Below are 18,237 nucleotides of genomic sequence, written 5' to 3'. Positions count from 1 at the left end.
TCATATGATCTCACCTGGAAGGATGTTAATTTTATCCTTGGCCAGACCCTGTCTGACTCAGAAATGCAAAAGGGTCCTCAGAGAAGCCAGGAAATAAGATAGGATTCCAGGCAGCCCAACAAAGGTTATCAGTTATTCTAAGGTGCTGGCTGTTAGTCAAGAGTCCAGAGAAGACCTCACCTCCTTTTTAGCACAACTCCCGGAGGCACTTACTAAGTGTACTAATTTGGACCTTAGCTCATATGAGGGACAAATCATCTTAAAGGATAAATTTCTCACCCATCTGCCCTCAATATTAGATGAAAACTCTAAAAGCAACCATTGCTATCACAAGTTTTTAAAATTGAGATCAGGTGCAAGAGGCCAAGGCTCAGGAGAAAGGACGAAGGAAAGAGGCCAGGCCTGCCCAGATGATTACAGCCCTTTGAGGGCAGCCACCATCCCTAAACCCCTGGCCCCCAGCAGCCTGAGACAGGCCTGGTGATCAGCATATCTGCCACTGACCTGCTCAGTGGGCCAAGAAATGTCCCCATAAGGACAAACCTTCAAGATTCGCCTATTTTTGGTGTATCAAGCAAGGTTATTGGGTGGCCCTCTGTCCCTTGAGCCAAATGGCCCATGGGGGATAACCGGCCTGTGGCCTGCAGATGGATGTCTGGGACTAAAGAAGCCCCCTCCAGTCAGCCCCAATGCAAGAGATCTTCATCACTGTGCTGGAGCCATGGGTACAAATGGATGTGGCAGGTAGGACAATCACTTTCCTTCTGGAGACTGGGGCCACCTACTCTGTCCTGACTTCCTTTTCCAGACCCCTCTCCTCTAGATCCTACAACACACCTGTCCTTCTGGTCATTAGGAAGGATGGGGCCTATAGACTAGGACAAAATTTAAAAATTATAAATGAGGATATGCCTCTTCATCCAGTGGTTCCAAACCCCGATGTATTACTGCAAACATACCTCCAGGAACCCAGTGGTGCACTACCTTTCTTTTGTATGCCCCTTAGCCCTCAGTACCAATATTTATTTGCCTTTCAGTGGGACTCGCCCAATGGGTATCAACGCCAGCTAACCTGGATAGCACTACCAGAGGGGGTTTAAAGACGGTCCTCCCCTATTTCGTCAAGCTTTGGCCCAAGATTTACAGGACTTACTGCTTGAAAAAGGAACTGTTCTCCAATATATAGATGACTTACTTATCTGCTCCCTTACTCGAGAACAGGCCATCCAGCACACAGTCCAAATTCTCAACTTCTTGGCCAAGCGGGGATATAAAGTTTCTAGGTCCAAGGCCAAAATGGTCAAACAAGAGGTAACTTATCTAGGAGTTGTTCTGACTCCTGGACAGCATAGCCTTGCCCCTGAATGAATTCAGGGAATCTTACAACTTCCTAATCCCACTACTCAAAAACAGCTCAGGGCATTTCTCAGACTAACAGGTTACTGTAGGCTTTGGATCCCTAACTATGGGTCTATACCCCAACCTCTGTATGACAGCTTACAGGGTAATAATGACTCAGTACCTCTCCCATGGGGTCCTTCCTAACAGGAAGCAATGGAAGAATCAAAAAAAATTTCCTAGTAAGATCCCCAGCCTTGGTGCTTCCAGATCCCACAAGGCCCTTCCAGTTCTATGTTCATGAGAGAGGAGGAATAGCCTTGGGGGTCCTCACCCAATGGCTGGGTCCTACCCAACAGCCCATGGGATACCTCTCTACTGCAGCTAGATCCCACTGCTCGAGGCTGGCCTTCCTGCCGAAGAGTATAGGGAGCCCTCTCCACTCTCCTGGAAGAAGCTTTTAAGCTAACTCTGGGGGCCCCTATACAAGCATATGCTAACCACCAAGTTTCTGATTTTTAAAAGGCAAGGAACGTTTCTGGCTCTCAGAAATGGTTTCTTAAATATCAGGCATTATTATTGGAAAACCCAGATGTCCCTGTCTCCGTTTGTGGGACACTCAATCCTGCTACATCATTACTACCATCACCAGATGAGTCTCTTCCCTTTCACCTATGTCATGAGACCCTATCCATTTCTCTCGGAGCTAGAACAGATCTCACCGACCAACCCCTGGAAAACCCTGATGGGATCTGGTTCACCGATGGGAGCCACATATTCTTGTAAACCTCTTAGCGATCTGCGACTGCTTTTCAAGCAACACACCAAGGTAATTCTTATTTCTCTTTTCCCAGTAACAGAGCTATCTTAACCCTTCAGTTTTTGTGAAGAAGGGAATAATGAGGAATGTTTTTCTATATGTCTGGAAAACAAGTTTTTAGGATGCCATAGACAACACCGAGAGGGTTGATGATTCTCTCAATCCTTGCAGGGTAAGCCAGGCCTGAGACCAGGAGGGAGTGGGCTGCTGGCCCGTGTCAGCTGTATACACCTAATGGGAAAATAAGCAATGTAGCTTAGCATGTGGGAGACTCAAGTGGTTTGGAAAGCGTTTCTCTGAGTGCGAGTCTTGGCAGTGGGAGTTCCACAGGAAAAGGATGTGCACTGTGCTGTAAGAATGGAGACCAGACAGGACTCAGGAACCAGTTGCCTTACAGCTGAGTGAGGAAGGCTGGTCTGGCACACCCAGATTAGTGAGAGAACCGACATTACAAACTGGTGGGAAGTCAGGCTGCTTCACGGGTGTGTGACCTGTGCAGTCACACAAGGCCCCATGCTCAGAGGACACCATGCTTGGTTTAATGTTCTGCTCTCGCTGTCTTGAAATTCTTAACTACTTTTTGAACAAAAGGCCCTGCATTTTAATTCTGCAGTTGGCTCTACAAATTATGAGGCAGGTCCTGTGAGGGAGGGGTTACCAGCTTTCAGTAATTTATCATATCCCAAGCATCTCTAACAGTTGAAGAGGTCATTCCTTTCTCCTCTCAAATATAAGCTTCTCTGAACCCCAGAAAATTGGGAGAACGTGGCCCAAAACATCTACTAATGTCTCTTTCCTCCATTTGGCACTCTGAGCTCCAGCATCTACTTAGTTCTGCATTGCCCAGGGTTACATTTAGGCACTTGCAACTAAACCACAGGACCTGTGCCACTTGCCTTTTCTCTATCACATTGCAGTGGGCATGTGATGAGAATCTGGTAAATGACAATGTCTTCAGTGGAAAGTCACATTCCTTTTAAAGCCAAATGAGAGAAGAGGCAGTCACTCAGAAATGACTGATCCCCATGGACTGTTCAGTAGTGTGCTAAGTGCTGTCTCGGCTTGTTTATTCTCCTTTTTACTTTGGCCCTTTTCCCATGACGTGTTTATAGTTCCATAAAGATCCCAGGAGGCAATGAGCCCGTTTAGCACACTCGGTTAGAGGATGAACTCTAAGCTAGACGACTTGAGTATAGCTCCTCAAGCCAGCACTTACTGTGTAACTTTGAGGAAATGCTCAGTCTCTATCCCTCAGTTTCTGCAGATATCAAAGGGAACTGAGGGCATTAATATACTAACTGCACTTAAAAATGTAGTTAAATTTTACCTGCTCTTATTATTCTATTATGGAAATTTCAAATAGGAGCTTTGCATGCTCTTGATGCCCAAGAACATGTGAAAATATGCCTACCTGTAAAAAAAAAAAAAGTCAATCTCCAATGATGAGAATGAGAATTAGGAAACATCATAATTCTTAGCAGCTTATTACAATATTAAGGACAACCATATATCTTGAACTTATTAGTAGCTTCAGGCCCAGAAATGGAAGTTATAGTTTGCCTCTAAAGTTAATTCATGGGCCTCTGCAAGAGAAAAAAAAAAGTGTCCCCTTTCACCACTTGGTGGCCTATAATTGATGGTAATTATCCAGTTTGCACCAGACTGTATTGGTAGGAGGGTCAGAGACTACAAAGAACTTTCCCATTACTCAGTGGCTAATGGGACACAGCTACAAGGGAAATAAAACAGTATAATTAAACTTTAGTCTTTTTTGTTCCTTTCTTTAAGCAGCATAGTTAGAATTTTCATGTCACCAAAGAACTAAAGAAGAAAGCTTCATATGCTATAGTGAAAAAGGGCCTGTCGTTTGATGAAATTGTATTGATCTTGGATGCTCTGACTAGTTTCTACCATCTTTTTATTGATTAGAATCTGACCTTAGCTAACTGCTACTTGATTGGGAGACTGTCTTTAAGTACATTAATATTCAAAGGGACTATGAAAAAGGTAAAGAAAGAAAATCTTAATACTTCAGCAATTCCTCCCTTTTCTTCACTGTTCATCATGCAAATTGTATTTAGCGTCCACATTTTTACAATCTACAGAATGAAGGGCAAAATGTCAAAAAGGTGTTATTTAGTTTCTAAGTATTGTCTTATTCTTATTTTTCTTAACTTATATGGCTCTTCTCACATTGTGAAAATAATTCATTCAGAAAATAATATATCTCCTCACATTCATTGTTAATTAAAACACCTATAATCAAATCAGCAAATAATACAAATCACCAGTGATCTTTTCAGGTATATTTTATCCTCATGCTCAAACCTGAGATTACAGAAAAAAAATCAGTTAATATTTAAACTGTATTATTTCCTACAGAGTTGGCTAGTTGAGAACAAATATTCTTTATAATAAATTACAGGTTTTATTGACTGTTTATTTTATAATCTTTTTTTTTCTGATTTTAACAGTAAAATACATCTTTTGTAGTAAATTCAGAAGTTTTCTGGCTCAAAAAAGAAAAGGATAAGAAAAATCAGTTATAATGTGTCCACCAGAGAAAATCATTTTTATTGTTGAATATATTTCCCTCTATACATACATACACACAAATATATACATACACATGCAAATTCACACACAAAGGTTTATAGTCAGTGTATAAAATGCGTGTATTTTAGAAGGATTGTGATTTTGCTATATAGCCTGTTTTGACAATTTTATATTATACTAATTATGTATTACATGAAAATGTATAGAAAAGAAATACCTAATTTTTGTCTATGAAGCAATGCAGGCAATTACAGCGGTTACATAATTTTTCATTCTTGGAATAGAGCATCATGAGTTGTTAACTCAGTCTCAACAGAGCCTCAGTAAGTACATTTTTACAGGTCTCAGGCCACAGGCAGGCTGATTCTTCTAAGAACAAAGACAACACTTCGATGATATTTAAGTGGCTTTTGTGGTATTTTTGATCTCATATTTTAGCCAATTGCTGTCTTACTGATTTAGCCTTAGTCTCCATTTCTTAGGAACATATAGGATCTATCCTGTCTCTTGCTTTCCTAAAGTCCCAAAAAGGTCATCCCTAATTTTACATAGACTTACTTTTTCAATACTGTGAACATTTACCTCTAGCTTTTCTAAATCAAAATTTACATGGTCCTTTTCTTAACCAGTTGGCTGTTGGTACATAATCATATTCAAAAATACGCATCTCTTAAGAGAATTAACAAGGTGCTTGTCAAACGCCACGGGGGGTTCAGAGGTGAAAGAGGCACAGTCCTCTTCTCAAGAAGCACAGAGAACCACTATAGCAGGAAGGAAGAAACATCAGAATACTAAAGAGAGACAAATACATTTTTATGAGAATTGCATGCCAGAGATTAACTTTGGTTTGGTGAATGGCGATGGGAAGAAGTTTCCATGAAAGATGTTCCATTTCATTGAGTTGCATCTGCAACAGGTAAAACAAGGTACTGAATTTCTCTCTCGACTTCAGATTCTTTTGTAAAAAATAAAGGAGTGAGACTACGGGAAAATCCACTTTTAATATCAAAACATTTCATCGGTACAAATTAGTGCAAAATAGCAAGACATTCTGTGGTGAATGTAAGGATGAACAAATCAAGATCCCTTTAGTCACTTCATTGTCTGTGGGAACTCTGATGCCTGTTTGACTCTGTGTCACCTTGATGACACTTTCCTCTATGTCTCCATAGCTCCTGATGCCCTACCTCTGCACTTTCTGGAATTCACTGTCAGTCATCAATAACCACCCCTCCCCAGTACGTGCTGCCTCATCTCTGAAAGATCCCCTCAGCTTATTCCTCTTATGCGGCCCTGTGGACACTGCTTTCTCTGGAGCCCTCTCAAAAAGAGGTAGTTTTCTTTTTGTACTTTGCACCCTTTTGCCAGGAGGCAGGTGAGCATGCTTCCTGATTTTCATGATTGCTTTTTCTTTTTCTCTTTTCCCCCCATAAAACCCTCCGCTGCTAATCTCATGTCATCTGACTACAGTGGCACTACTCTGCCCTGTTACACTGAGGTTCCAGGTCCCAGATCACTCCCCTTCATTCCTTTGGCTCCTCATCACTGTCGCTCTCCTCATTTATATTGTTGTTGTAATTCTTAATGATAATAATATCACCACAGGGCGAGGGTTCCAGTGCTCCAGGCCTTCACTCCCTCAACCTCCTCTCTTCAGGGAGCATGCTCTCCACTCTTACTCAACTGCTTACTCTAGGATCACCCCTTAAATGTCATTTCCAGTAGATGCAAATCCTTCATAATTTGTTTTCCAGCTTCCAACTCCTACCCCTTTCAGATTTTTTTTTTTAAATCTCATGCTCTCTCGCACTCCCATGCCTGCAGTCCTTCTTCACCAGCCCTCCATGCACCACTCCTGACACTATGCTCATCTCCCTTCTATCTTTAATTCCCTCCTTAACTCTGCTATGCCGCGTTAAGTTCTGTGGTTCATCATTATAATCACACCCGTCTGCTCTGTTTCCTTGTGCTGCTCTCATTTCCCTGTACTTGCTTGGCAAAATCAAAATAGCATAGAGATAAAACTCTCCTATTCTATACCTAAATCTGGCAGCTCAGTTTGAGGGACAGACTCACAGCCATACTGCCTGATCTCACTCTAAATTCATGACCATTTATCTCAAGTGGGCCATTAAAATGACTCAGCATTAGACTACATTTCCCTAGTTGGTTCCTTTTCCCTCTCCCCTGATTGCATATACCCTACCTGCTATTCAAATGTCAAATTCTGCTCCTCCATATAAATATGGCTGTCCTTAAATTGAGAAAACATGAAGAGGGACTGTAGGGACTACCAACCTGCCTCTCTACCTAAATCTTATATCATAAACTTTGCTTTTTCTCATTAATATGAATTAAATGAATTAATTCACTAATGTGAATTAAATGTTTGTGGTCCTAGCCGTGGCCAGCTAGTTCAGTTACTTACAAGATCCCATCTCTTCTCTCCTCTTCAAAACACAGCTCTAATTCTCCCCTCTCTCTTCTGTATCATCAATGTTTACCTCTCTGATGAATCATCCTAATTTAGTATAAAAACATTTTTCCCATATTTAAAACAAACAAAAATAAAACACCTTTTCTCATTCCAAGTCTCCTCATATTTCACTTTTTCCTTTTACCGCAAAACTCCTGAAAAATTTGCCTGGACTTGCTCTCTTCGGATTTAATCCCACATTGTGTATTCCACCTACTAAAATCAGGATTTAGACTCCACTGCTCCATCAAAACTGTTTAATATGGTTACTGATGACCTCCACATTGCTAAATCCTGCAGCTGTTAATCATTCCTTCTGGGTCTTTCAGCAGTTTTTGTCTTAAATTAATGCTTTTTTCTTCTTCACCTACATACTCATTCTCTTGGTGACCTCATCTAGTCTAAGACTTTAAATATAATTTATGTGATCACATCTCCCAAATTCACATTTCTAGCCTGGATTTTGACGCTGAATTACAGATTTGGTTTTTAACTTCCTGTTCTACTTTCACCTGAAGGTCTATTAGGTATCTCACACGTAACATATTCACAGCTGACTTTCAGATGTCTCCCTTCATGCCTGTTCTATTTACTATCTTCTCATCTTAATGGAAACTCTGTCCTTCCTGTTGTGAGCCCCAGATCCTCCTCTTTCACACTTCTCTTTATTCACAAGTCATACTCAATTATGACTAAAAACTTAGGACTAGTTTTAGATTCAACATCTGTGCAGAATCTGATCAGCTCTTAACAACTCTGTTATCCATGTCACTACTCCCTCTCACTTGGATTACTCAAAAGACTTCTAACTTCTCTGTCATCTGCCCTTGCTCTCATAAATTAAAGGCCAAGGTGGTGGCCAAAATGACCTTGTTGGAACTTCGAAAACAGATGGAAATCTGAAATAGATTACATCTTTCTTCTGCTCAAAGCCCTCCAAGGGTTTCTATCTCATTTGGAGTGAAAGCAAATTCTTTACAGTGTTCTCCAAGGATCTATATTATCTGTCCATCATCTCTCTGATCTCATCTCTTAACAATCTCCTCTATGCTCATTCTGTCTTAAATCATAAACACAGAAGGTTGGTGCTTGCCTCAGAGCCTTCCCAATTTGTACTGATTCTTCCTGGCATATTCTTCTGCCAAATAAACATTTGGCCCATTCTCTCAAAATCTCAAATTTTTACTCAAATGCCAGTTACTCTAAGCTGCTTCCCTTATCACTATAATTAAAATCACAACTTTTCAATTTCTTTTTCCCTTCCTGGAATTATTTTCCTTGATAGTAATTAACATCATGTGATATGCTGTAGTAAATGGAAATTATCTGAACAAATTTTTATATATGAAAGAAGAAAATGTGTATTTTGATTATTAGTATAATCTTAGAAAATTATAATCTCAGAACTATGTCTTGACTAAAATGAATACAGATAGGGAGATGGCTGGACATAGAAGGTGGTTGAATACAAACTGGAAAAAGGAGTTAAACTTGGATTAAGGGAAGCTAGAAGGATTTAAATGCATTTAGTAGTCACTAAGGCACAATTATATTTTGGAGGAAATACATATTTTGGAGAAATAAAGAAGTAAACCTTTATAATATGCTACTTTAGGAATATGAACACTTACATCCACTAACATATCAATAACTACAAAATGATATAATACGTCATCTTTCCAGAAGTCATTTACAGAAAATATTGGAAATGGACTAGTGGCTATATCTGAGCTATTTTTATGAACTAGTGTGACAGAGACTGTTTGAGAAAGAGGCTTTCTGACATTCTTCAAGTCATACCCCAGTTGAAGAAAATGATAGAATAATTTAATTCTGATGGTGACAAAGACAGGGAGCAGGGTTTTCACCTCAGAGTGTAGAACAGCCCTACAGAATCACCTACAATTCATTTTGCACTTAGTTCCTCACATGTGAGTTATTCCACACGTTGGGCTGATCGACTCTCCAGAGGAGTGGAAAGCCCACCACAAATTCTGTAAGCACAGCGCCATGGTTAGCACCACCCATCCTTGACGGGATCTGTTCTGTAGATGTCAGCAGAACCCGTTTTCATAACTTACCTGTGTATTTCTTCACGTTTTTATAGAATGGCAACTTGCTTTTTCTTACCAACTTGCCTATGTTATTCTGTTGAATTGTAGCCATGACTTCTGCAAAGGGTAAATCATCTTTGAGTAGCTGATATATATTTATATACATCTATGTTTCAGTAAAGTGAACTTGAGGGAATGGAGTAGGTGATGAGGGGACTGAGGCTCTTACAGCAGGCATCCTTCCCTGGGACTTGGACTTTATGTTACTCATATAGCCAGGAAGCAGGTCTTTAAAAAAATCATAATGCAAGTAATTATAGACTATTGTAATTGAAGGAATTTTAGCGATCACCTTCTCCAGCATTTCCCTTGAGTTCCAGAGATGTGGAATGATGTTCAAGGTCAGTGATGATTCATTCAGGTGCTTAAAAAGCAATTCTGAAAAACAATGGTTTATTTTCATTTAGACCTCATTTTTTTTCTAACCCTAACAGATCTGCCCTTGAGATCCGTAAAGCTTTTTCTGGAAAGATTTGATATAATTTTGTAGTGTCAGAATATATAGTGGGTATGAAAAAGCAGAATGTTCAAATTTAAGGGACTGGTTTATTGTATGAGTCTGCTATTGGAATAGCAAACCATCCCAAATCTTAGTGGCTTGCCACAGTAATCATTTGTTTTCATTATATGTACATCTGTGGGTCAACTGGGGCAAATGTGCTTCAACAAGGGGCCCAGGTGGCCTTTTGGGGAGTATACTGGACTGATCTATACATCTCCTCATTCTCTTTGGACCAGAAGCTATCATGTGAGACTGAGCAGGACTCTTGGGCCCTCCTGGACACAAAAGCCCTTCCTTGTCCCTCATTTCTTGTTTGTAGGAAAAAGGTTTCAGCCTCCTAGATGGTTCCTGAGTTCCAACAGGCAGGTTCAAACAGTTACTAATTAGAGGAGTGAGGGACTAAAGAAACAAAGGAAAGCAGTTAAGAAACAATAGTGCAGCGATAGGGGCAGGGTCCTGGAGCCTCCCTGCTGTGCACAGGGACATGCATAGCAATCGGATATATATCTCTTGAGTTCTTCTACAGGAACTAAAGCTCCCACCCCCCAGGTAAAGGAGGGTAACTTCGGGCTGAGCACAAGCACATGTACCACAGACTGTTTGGAAGCAGAAGGCTGATGTTTGAGATTCCTGGAACACCCCCCCTTTACCTCACCACCAACCAGAGGGAGGTCACACACCCTGCATACCTCTCCCCAAATTTTGTCTATAAAAACTCTTCACCAAAAACCTTTGGGGATTTCGGGTTTCTAAGCAAGAGCTATCCTTTCTCCTCACTTGACCCTTGCAATAAAACTTCTCTGCTCTCAATTCCGACGTTTCAGTTTGGCCTCACTGTGCACTGGGCACATGAACTTGAGTTCGCCAACAGAGGCACACAATCTTCCTATGGACATACTTCTTACTTCATTACATTTTTTTCTCTTTCTCTTATTATGCAATTTAGTTTAATTTTATAGCGAAAATAAATGGATTTATAATGTAATTTTAGAAAATGCATGCCCATCATGTCTACTGGAAGACTACTGATTGGGTGTAAATTTTTGGAAATCTACAAGTTTTCACATCATGTTGAAGGGATATTTTAACTTCTACTAAATGTGTCTTTTATTCAATATTTAACAAGAAATAATGCCTATTCCTTAAGCCCTCATTTCTTCCAAATTGATTACTTTATCTTTTTTTTTTTTCCCTGAAGAAACTTACCCCTGGCTTTGCCTACCCTCATTCCTCATCTAGTTTTCTCAGAAAGCCTTTAACTACATGGGTTACAGAATTAATAAGGCCATAATTGTATTAAGCCTTCACACAGAAGGAAAAAATCTATTCCACAGCTGCAGTTTGCATACCAAGACCCAATTCTTTGCACTAATCACCCACACTTTTGCTTGTAAAACATGAGTGGCTTAATCTTAACACAAATCCATCAAAACAACCACAAAAGCACAACTTCCACTGAAAACAGATTAAAACTGTCACCTATAGAACCAATCTGTTATTTCTATGATCGTCTCTTGCAACCTGTAATGGAAATCTACCTCACTCTAAATGCAGGAGTAATTTTCTACATGAACCTTGGAGCATAGTAAAAAGGGTTTGTGGTGGATACTGTCAATGCTCTGCACATATACCCTTGAATCCCTAGAACATTTTTCATCCACAATGCACAATGGGGCTTCCATTTAAAAAGCCAACATCAGTATTTTTTCTCAGGCTGCTAGAAATCACTTTACTTTTGCCCCCAGAGAACCAAATTTGCCTGGAAATTTACATTCCTTTTAATTAAAAGGGCAGCTTTTAACTAGCACTTGAGAGGCCTAGGAATGTAATCCACACCTTTCCCCCCTCTGGGCTGACAATTTGGAGGTGAGATCTGCAGTGTTTCCACAGCCTTTCTGTCAAATTGAGCCAGAAAGGGTTAACTTGAACAGGACCCATTGACAGTGATAATGCAACCTTACTTGCCCCCTTCCCTTCCTGGTCCTCCTTCCCTGTTCCTCTACCAGAAATACGCCCTCAAAATCCATTCTCCGGTGTGCTCTGCTGTCCTTCCCGTCACTGAGGGGTCAGCTCTTTCAGCCAGGAATTCCTTTATTCTTTCAGGAAGGCCTGTCTTCCCCAAGTGGTCTGGCTGCAACTTGACCTATTTATTAGCTGAATAGCCAGAAGAGGATATCAGATCTTGAGGAAAAAAATGATCAGTTTGCAAGGCATCTACCTCAGCTGACTCTTTTGTATGACCCTCAGACTTACCTTATCCTTGCTAGCCAGTTTATTCTAGCAACCAAGAGAGTTCTGGGGTTCAGTGTTCTTTAGTGGGTCTACTCAGATGTCCCTAGTCCAAGTCTTACTCCTTCCCTATTTGGCCTGTGATTTTAGCATTGGAGACTTGCTGAAGCTCTGAATTTGGCCCTTTTTGTAATTCTGTTGCCCTAATCACCAAACTTATGCTTGACATTGTTGATCCAATCATAACAGTTGTAATTAGGATGATTCTTTAAAACTTAGAAAAAGTAATGGTTCATATTAAGAGTGAAGCAGTGTTAGATGAGGGAAATTAAGAGGTACAAACTTCAGGCTACAAAATAAATAAGTCACAAGGATGAAATGTATAGCATGGGAAATCAGTCAATAATAATGTAATATCTTTGCACGATGACAGATGGAAACTAGACTTAACCTGGTGATTCTTTTGCAATGTGTAGGAATATAGAATCACTGTGTCGTGTACCAGGAATTAACACAGTGTTGTAGCTCAGTTATATGTTCCAAACAAACAAACTAATAGAAAAAGAGATCAGATTTCTGGTTATCAGACGTGGGGGATGGGAGGAGTGGGCATTGGATTAAGGTGGTTAAAAGCTACAAACTTCCAGTTATGTTAAACAAGTACTAGGGATGTAAGGTACAACATAATTAATATAATTAACACTGCTGTATGTTATACATGAAAGTTGTTGAGAGGAAATTCTAAGAGTTTTCATCACAAGGAAAAATATTTTTTTCTTTTTTAAAATTTTATATCTATATGAAATAATGGATATTCACTAAACTTACTGCAGTAATCATTTTATGATGTATGTAAGTCAAGTTACTGTGCTGTACACCTTAAACTTATACAATGCTGTATGTCAATTGTATCTCAGTCAAACTGGAAGAAACAAAAAACAAGTTAAGCACTGTTGCCAGAAATGCCCTAGCAGAATGTTGTGGAAAGGATACTAAGGTGGCCTAGGAGAGATGCTTTTCTAGATGGGTCAGTTATGAAAAACCCAATAACCTCAACCTTCTCCCTCAGTTTTTTGGGTTTTTTCCCCCCCTAATAGGGGTCAGAAGACAGTACCTTCACTAAGATCATAAGGGTTATTTTGATGGGGCTAGGCGGAGGGCACTGGCATTGTACTGAAGCTCAGTGTGAGCCGTCCTCTACGGATAAGGGTTAATGATCGAGGTTGCATTTATGAAACTGGGCTCTCTGATAATAACAAAATTCTAGAATAGCAGAGACTAGGCATCAAACTCTCAGGGAAAAGGGCTAGTGAATTACTATAATCCAAACATTTACCTCTATGTAGTTCCAAGAAACAGAGCTCATACATTAAAAGGGAAGCTGAATGTGGATTAGGAAGGACCTGATAATGCAATGGTAAGTGTGTAAAGTAGTGATTCCTCCAATCTTTCCTCCAAAGGACTCTATGGTCATTTACCCAGTTTGCTGTTTTAGATGTAGTGTCTTTACTAGAACACATCAGCAGGACCTCTGGCTCTTGGTATGCAAATTGATCTACAAATGTATGTTCTCTTTAATAAATATTCATTAAGATAAAGAATCAATGGTTTGAATTCATGTAGAGTAGAGAACTACACATATTTATAGACTACTTGATATTACACTTTTATTTGTCCTCATTCTTTTCCAAGTCCCAATTCCCCTCCTCCCTACTGTTTTTCTTTTGAGAACACATAATATTTCACTTTAATATGAATATTCATCTCAAAATCTGTTTCTGAGGAACCCAGCTTAAAACAGGTGCCACTTCATTTGGGCCTTTTAACAAATTGACCTGAATCTATTTTAAAGAAGTTGGGACAGTGATGAATAAGTGAAAAATGAAAAAGAATAAACATTTCTCCATGTCACAGGATATTTCTGCTCACACACAATGTATTCATTGTGTGTGAGTGTGTTTTTTTTAATAATGGAACATTCATGCTTTAGTTCTTATCCACATAGAATGTCTCTAAATATAGTCCCCAGGAACCAAGGAAATAGCTCCTGGTGTACTGTATCTTAGAGTTGAGGGAGACTTTCTTTTCCTACTTGTATGCAAACAAAGAAACAAACAAGTAAAATTAAACTGTGAGTTATTTTAGGAAGGACAAAATTCCCTAATTTAAACTCAGGGCCACCACTGCTTCACGAGTGAGCTGGAAGCCCCCCTCGGGCGCTGCAGGGCTCACCCAGCTTCACTTGTTGGTGCGGACTCAGCTCTCTGAGGAGCGTTTACTCTGGTGTCAAAGACAAAAGACAAAAACACAGCTGGGGGAAATGGCAATGGCATCTCTGTGACCCACAGCCATCATTACTTTATGTGAGCAGGACCTCGATAGTCCATTAAAAGTCAGCCGAGTGCCTCAAAACAGCCTGAATGCCTTCAGCAGAATCTTGAGCAATGGCTGCAGGCCAATAACCCAGTAAACGTAAGTGAGGCCCCTTTTCCCTCCTCGTTATTTCCTTTCTTTGCATTCCCTTCACATACCCCCAGAGATACCTTATTTCCTTTCATTTGAGCTAGCAGAAGAGATTCCAGAGGAAGACAAAGGGCTGTGCAGATCGGCTTGCTACAGAAAATTGTCTGTCTTATTTAGAGGCCTTTATAAAAAGATAGTTATACCCAACTTTTTCTATACAAGTATATAGTTCAGAATTGTCTTCTTCCTCCCTCAAATACTAATATTTTGCATATTATTACTGGTATTAACTGAAACCACTTAGCTGGGTGGTTGGTGAGTGAGTATTAGAATAAGGTAGACGTTTTACTCTTTTCTGGAAGTTCAGGAACAAAATGGGGTTGCAGTCATTTTTACAAACTAAAGGAAGCTGTAAAGACTGGACATTATCACATTGTGCCTGAATGTACTCTTGGTATTTTGTAATTCAGGAACAAAATGGGGTTGCAGTCATTTTTACAAACTAAAGGAAGCTGTAAAGACTGGACATTATCACATTGTGCCTGAATGTACTCTTGGTATTTTGTAATGACTTTGCTATAATCCAAAGAATGTTTTTCAAAAGAGAAGGCATGCTTCTTTCTTTACCTTTTGCTTTATCAGCTTCTTATGATCCTGCAGATCCAGGTGTACTCAGACCTTCACATCCTTGTTCATAGAATTTGTGGATACATTTCTACTAAATCAGACCTCAAGCTTATATAAAAGGGCTCGTGTGCTACTTTTGTGACTTGATGGTTTCTTTTTGGTTCAGAAGTAAAATGTGAAGATTTATCTGGACAACAATGGCAGTGGTAAATCCACATGAAAGCCATTTCATCCTTTTTCTTATAAAGAATCATTTTCTCACAAAAAAGAAAATCCCAGTATATTTCCAGCCTTGATGCACAAATGAATTTGGGTCACACTTCGTATTTACTTGTGTTCAGAAATATGAAATACTGGTAATTGGGCATGTGGTTTTCTTTGACAGTAGTAATTCTAGCTTCCTAGGAACTGTTTGCAACTATTTTACGCCACTGTGAAACTTAGAGAGATTTCATGCTTTTCTCTATTACTTTTGAGGATAATGGTCAGCCAAGGAAAAGTAAAAAACAAACGAAAAACCCTTTATTGGTTGCTGATACAACTTCAGCTACTGCATTTGTCTGACTAAGCATTCATTGTATTGGAACACAAGAAAGAAAGCAACTTCTAATATTTAATCAAGAGGTACTAAAATATTTTGATTTTGCATCATGTGATGTTTGCATTCATAGTTTAGATTTTGCTTATAAAAGACTAGTCCTCTGCATACATTACCTTATTCTTATAACCTTGTGTGGAAAGCAGTTACATCCCTATATCAGAAGTATTTGTGGAAGGCATGCTGATCAGTCTAGAAGTGCAAACAAGAAAGAGGCAAAGCATGTGACTGACTCAGCGTCCCTCTCCCCTAAGCAATGCCCTGCTTCTGCATGGAGCAGAGTATCTGCCTCCACCACCAAACGAGCAAAAACATCCAAGCAAAAACTCGTCTTTGTTTTCCTTGCAGATTGCACAATTTATCTCCAATAACACACACATTCATCGTCACCAAAGCTCAGTGGAATAATTATGAATACTCACTGAATAGACCATGCAAAGCCATATGCTGTGGTAGAAAGAATGTGGAAGAGATACTGAAAACTGGCACAAATAATAAGACTGCAAAATCAGCCACTTACAGTTGAGCAGCATTTAAAAATCATGTATGCGATGAGAGTGGCCTCCAGCTGTAAATAGACTCCTGGATTTCCAGGAGGCAGAATTAGTGTGATAGGAAAGGATAGGAACTCTAACATTTCTGTTGCAAGTCACAGAATTTTTAAAAAAGAAGTTATTATAGGGAAATGTTAATATAAGTTATGGCACTTTTTATATATCACTGAATCTCCTTTAATCTGCAATGCTGAAGAATTTTTAAAAATCAGGAGTCTGAGGATGCAGTGGAGAAAAGCAAAATAGATCTTACTTAATTGCACAGGCGTTAAGAAGTGCTGGCAAGCCACTGCAGGTAACAGTAAAAAGATAATCAATTTGCTTTGAATTTTGCAGTTTACCAAACACTTTTCTACTTACATCCTCACTTGACTTTTTAATAGTTGTTGTAAGATACTATTATCCCCTTTCTACTGATGATAACATAGATTCACAGTGTTTACATGATTTGTTCAAGGTTACAAATATGTAAGTGGCAAAACTGGGCAGGACTCCTATCTCCTGATGTTTATGAAGATTTGGCAAATGCACGTAGATCAGATATAAAAAGAAGTGAAGACTGTCAGAATCACAGGCCTGTATTCAATGCAAATCAAAACAAGCTAAAAGGAGATGGTTGAGGACGGTTTATAACATGCTAGAGAGAAAACACAAATTTCCAAGATAAAATATTGGGATTAGTGGCCCAGAGAATCAGATACCATGGAAGGGAACGTCTACATCCCGAAGCAGGGCCATTGTTAGGAGGCTTGTTTTCCATGTCAATTCATTAAAAAAATTACAATTTTCAATTGCCATCAATCTTTCTTAATTAAAAAAAATCTGATGTCTTTCAGAGTTTTAAACCAACTTATTTTAAAATAAATCAGAGTTTAGGAAATCTCTTAGTTTCTGAGACACTTGTGCTATCTGTTTTTTATCACTATCCCTCCAATTTCATTGCACTTTTCACCATCTAACTTATCTACGATTATCTGTTATCTGTTCCTGTTATCTGTTACAACCATGATGTAAGCACCACAAAGGTAAGAAATTTGTCTTTTTATTTTTTTTTAATTACTGCTGCAGCTTCAACACCTAGAAGTATGCCTGGTGGGAAGTAGGAACTCATTATGTGTTAACTTGAAATTATTAATGAGTAAATAATTGGTTGAATTGTGATTTCCCCCATCTCTTTTACTAGCTCCTTCTCCTTCTTCAGTTCCTTTACTATGGAAGTTCTAAAACACTTAATTGAACTTTACTGTCAGGATTTGCTTTCTCATTTTGTTTAATCAATGTTAATTCATGATTAATTCTACTGCATTTTATTTGCAGTATCTTTTCCATTCCCACTGCCTACTGTTAGTCAAAGTACATGCCACATGATAGCAAAGTCCTTATTTCTTTTCCTAACTTTAAATCTCTCTAATTATTCAGTGCAGCCTGCAATTTATTTTCACATGACTATTTCTAGTATGCCATTTGAGTCAACACACTCCATTTTTTTTTCAGGAATGACTATTGGTTTCTGATTCTTATCAGATGATTATGATTATGAAGAAGGAGCATGCCATGTCCAATTCCCCAGCCAACATGCAATCCTTAAAACATCAGTTAACTTTATTGATTTATCAACATAAGGATAAGGATTTTATCAGAATCAGAGAAGGAACACTAACCAGGGGCAGATTCAGGATAAATAAATCCTATTCCCCTCCACCCTCAAAACTCAAAACAGAAATATATATAGCTTTTGGTGGCATTATTCACCCAATATTGGGTCTTACCAGCACTGAAAACTTCAGTTATTCTGTGACCACATGAAGCTTACATCATTTAAGGACTCTTACTTCTTATAAAAAGTAAGTTCTAGCAAGGTCCAATCTATGGGATTTTCCCAGGTTTAGTGAATAATATATCTGCCTTCAGCCTTCCCACTTTGTGGAAATTATATTTTTCTATAGTTCATTTCTCAACT

At 39.1% G+C, this 18,237-nt stretch overlaps 1 long non-coding RNA gene across 5 annotated transcripts in view; it reads right to left on the bottom strand.

Annotated features, from left to right (window-relative positions):
• The window catches only part of LOC116665359, a 622,548-nt gene that overhangs the window by 28,660 nt on the left and 575,651 nt on the right, over window positions 1-18,237 (bottom strand). Inside the window, exons 10-11 of one of the 5 annotated variants that reach the window (XR_004321936.1) lie at window positions 9,597-9,682; window positions 4,725-5,621 (exon numbers count right to left, since the gene is read on the bottom strand). The exons of the other annotated variants lie outside the window; for them this stretch is intronic. This is a non-coding gene — a long non-coding RNA (uncharacterized LOC116665359). Of the gene's footprint in view, window positions 1-4,724; window positions 5,622-9,596; window positions 9,683-18,237 lie in introns of those variants that run through there. 5 annotated transcript variants of the gene reach the window in all.

The sequence above is a fragment of the Camelus ferus genome, chromosome 8 (assembly GCF_009834535.1).
Source record: "Camelus ferus isolate YT-003-E chromosome 8, BCGSAC_Cfer_1.0, whole genome shotgun sequence".
NCBI classification, from domain to species: domain Eukaryota; kingdom Metazoa; phylum Chordata; class Mammalia; order Artiodactyla; family Camelidae; genus Camelus; species Camelus ferus.
This window is presented reverse-complemented; position numbering and strand designations above follow the sequence as displayed.